At 46.0% G+C, this 3,732-nt stretch overlaps 1 long non-coding RNA gene across 1 annotated transcript; it reads right to left on the bottom strand.

Moving 5' to 3' along the window:
• Positions 1-255: 255 nt before the first annotated feature.
• Positions 256-2,769, bottom strand: LOC145653841 (uncharacterized). Its single transcript, XR_014120047.1, has 3 exons — positions 2,584-2,769; positions 774-960; positions 256-509 (listed from the first exon to the last, which is right to left on the bottom strand). It is a non-coding gene; the product is annotated as an uncharacterized LOC145653841 (long non-coding RNA).
• Positions 2,770-3,732: the final 963 nt, after the last annotated feature.

The raw sequence follows: 3,732 nt of genomic DNA, 5'->3' as shown, positions 1-3,732 counted from the left end.
CTGTAAAATAACAATGTGTTTAAAGAATAAATAGATTTAAAAGAAAATAGCAAACTTGCTTATCCAGATGCTTTTGCATATTTATACAAATCTATTTAATTGCTATTCATCAATTATGCTATCAACATATCCTAAACACATGCAGCCTCTGAAAGGCTGCAGAGATTGTGTGTGGCTGTGTGTGTGTGTGTGTGTGACTCTTACCTAGGACTCTTTATTTGAATCACCTGTGAGCTGTAAAATAAATCCCAGGAACAAAAAAAGAAATAGTGTGTTTGGGGACACACAGTATGTCTATGTGCATCTGAGGTTCCCTTCACAGCGACTATGTTTTTATATAGTTTTTGCTGCTACTAATTATAACATTAAAAAATAAAATAAAACTGAAGGGCTTAGCCAGGTAGTGGAGCAGTCATGCCGGCCCTCTCTGGTGACCTGACGTAAGAGTCCTCAGGGCAGTGAGGTCAGCGCCGGGGTCAAGTAAGCTGACGTCTCTGTGGCTCCCCAAGCTAATGCACACATGCACACACCATAGACTGACCTTCACGTCCTTACATCACGTAGGTAGATTACTCATGGTACGAGCTGGCCACTGTGTTTAGTTTTTCTGGACAATGATAGCTGTATTATTAGGTGGATAAGGTTGGGTTTGTTACAGCGTGTATATATATATGTGTGTGTGTGTGTGTGTGTGTGTGTGTGTGTGTGTGTGTGTGTGTGAGAGAGCAAGAGAGAGAGAGAAAGTGTAAAAGCCAAAATGTGGTAATACTCACATGAAATGATGAAATGATCAGACACGAGGAGACAGATTTAATAATAATCTTAATTCACGTTGGCGCCGTGTCCGTAGGCGCTAGGATTGCGGGGCCCCAGGGCAGCGTTCTCGTCGTGATAGTACGGACTCCCCTGATTGCTGGCCTTGGTCTGGTCCATCCAGTTGGAGAGATCCGTCTCCAGCCTCTGGAGAAAAAAAAAATCAGTGACCTGAAAAATACAGCAGCAGTGACCATGTTTTCCAAGTGAAAATGTGAAGTTCTATTTTCAGAAAAAGGATGACAGGAAGTACAGCACTGAAACCAAACCAGCTGAGGACACTTTGGCTAGCCAGAGTTCCTTATAATCTTCAAATACCGATTGGAGATCCATTTATTTGTGAAATATTAAAAATGGCCACTGACCCTGCTCCTATATTGACCAACTAAAACTAGTACTTATTGTAGGGTATTGGTTATTACACTGATTGTTGTCTGTTATAGAGCTCATATGTATATTGTACTTCTAGGCATTAGCAGTGATCCCTGTATTTCTACAGTATTCTAGTTCTACAGTATACTGTACTGCACTAGGATGTATTCTATGAGTAAATGACAAAGCACTGTTGTAAGTTGCTCTGGGTAAGAGCGTCTGCTAAATGGCGCAAATGTAAATGTAGACAGGTAAGACACACCTAAACACCTAGATGCAAAAATGTGCTTGTCACAGTACTGTCACATGTGCATTTAAGATTACTGCCACCCAGCCAGAAGAGCAGATATTCATCAGTCACTCCCCAGATCACATTCACCCACTTATTATCTCATTGGGCACAATGTCTGTAGTTTTTCCCACCCTGTTTATTCCCACACATCCTGGTGCCAGACGCTTTGCGGTAACAGTCTAGCGCTACGCCTCATCTCCAGGCGTTCCTCCGTCTCACCGGCAAGATTCCCTTTGTTCGGGGAACGTCTTTTTCAAACGTCTTTTCTCTCTTCAGTTATTTTGGTTTTGGCTGCACCTCTCTGATCTGTGTCTGTGGTTTGGCTCATGATATCTGTTCCCTCCCTGCACTCACGATGTCACAGTTTCATTCAAATTGCTTTCATTAATACATACAGTGTCAATATTTATTTTGAAAAGGTATCGTGATCATGGCCTAGAAATATCAGTGGCATATATACACTGAAAAAACCCACGTCTACCTCTAAAACACTAAACTAGTAATGCTGCTATACTGCATGTAGGCCACACCCACTCACACGTCAGCCAATCAGGGCTGTGCGGCTACATCAGCTCCAGCCAGCATCGACAGGGACGCTGATTAGTCACGTGGGTGGTGAACCTGCGGGGAAGGCTGATGGCAGCGGCGCAAGGAACGACACGCTCGACCCGGACGAACGCTTGCGAACATGAGACGTTACACGAACAAACGCTGAAGGTATGCACGCAACAGACTAGTTGAACATGATGTAAATGATAAACAACCACAGAAACCTAAACACTAGCAAGCGCAGGAACGCCGAGCGCGAGCGGGTCACATGATCACTGACTGACAGCCGCGCCAGTCACCCAGGAGTTTAAATAAACACACGAATGACACTTGCGACAGCGATTACAAGCAAAAAGATGAACACAGTCAGCAATGACGCCTCCGCTACACAGTGACTGCAAGACAGTCTACGGTGATAAGTATTTAAACCTGTTTGTTCTTATAAGTAACTTATAATCAAGTTATATATGTGTTATACATGATTTATGACCTCCTTAAGAAGAGATCAGTCTTAGCTCCTGAGCCTAAACCTGCTCATAATGAGAACACACACATACGTCACAGGTCGTGTGTGTTCAGGAGCGAATGATGTGGACGGGATCCGTAACCCATGTCCATGAGCTGCTGGATCCACTGCGGTACATCCGGACGGCTGCGGTGCCACAGGTTCCCCAGAGGAAGTTCTTCGCTTCAGCCGGAGAGACGTGGCGATCAGGCCCAGGCCTGCTGTGGGTCAGCGCCGGGGCCGCGAATGGGGAGGAGGGGGGGGTAGCGTAGAGGAGAGAGAGAAGAAAGGAGAGAGAGAAGAAGGGAGAGAGAGAGTCCTGCACATTCAAATCTACACCACAGTAGCTACTGCCTTGTGTTCTCGTCAGACCTGATGGGTGGTTTTGTGGATATGTAGAGCGATTTTCTCATTCATGAGAGCAGAGCGCAGGTCAGCTTGTAGGAGCAACTGGTGCCTGGAAGCTCAATGCATCCCCTCGTTCTATGATTCAGTCAGGTCTCTTATTAAGAACCATACCTGTAGTAGCCTTGCTGCCAGTCAGGCAGAGGTCAAAGGTCGATGTCTGTTCAGGATACGTGTGATGAATCACTCTTTGCAGAGAAAACGAGATTCGTGGTGTGCTGGGGGGCTGGCTTGCTGTGGGAGTAAAATGTAATAGGGGACACATTACCATCCCTCCTCTTCAATATCTTCATCAGGGCACTGTCAGAAGAGTCACCCGGACAGGACAAACAATCAGCACTGAACTGGTCTGAACTGGTTCAGGTTGCTCATGTTCTACATCCACAGGTGACAGGGTGACCAACCTGCCCGTCGCTGAACTCAGATTCCAGACTCACCATTCAGCTTTAGACTTTTTGCTTTGTTCCTTTCATCAAAATCTGCTGTTCTGCAAAAAATCCACGGTTCGTTATATTCTGCATGAATCTTGGTTAGCACTGAATGACCTCACGTTCCGCCAGTCTGAGAGTTGAAATGTTTCCCCCCGTATAGAAACGCCCGGTAGACCATTTTCACTGTGGGGTCCGCTTAAGAAAGAAAACATCAAACACAAACACCATACCTGAGGTGCTGCCAAGGGTGAAGCAGACCAGGACGGACAGAGCTACGCAGAGGCTGCGGAACTTTCTAGCGGCGTTCCTGTCGGAGCGTTGAGCTGTGACTGTGTAGGTGGGCTAGGCTGGGGCAGGGGTAGGTG

This window comes from Electrophorus electricus, chromosome 3 (genome assembly GCF_041902795.1).
Source record: "Electrophorus electricus isolate QZ-2024a chromosome 3, ASM4190279v1, whole genome shotgun sequence".
Lineage (NCBI taxonomy): Eukaryota > Metazoa > Chordata > Actinopteri > Gymnotiformes > Gymnotidae > Electrophorus > Electrophorus electricus.
This window is presented reverse-complemented; position numbering and strand designations above follow the sequence as displayed.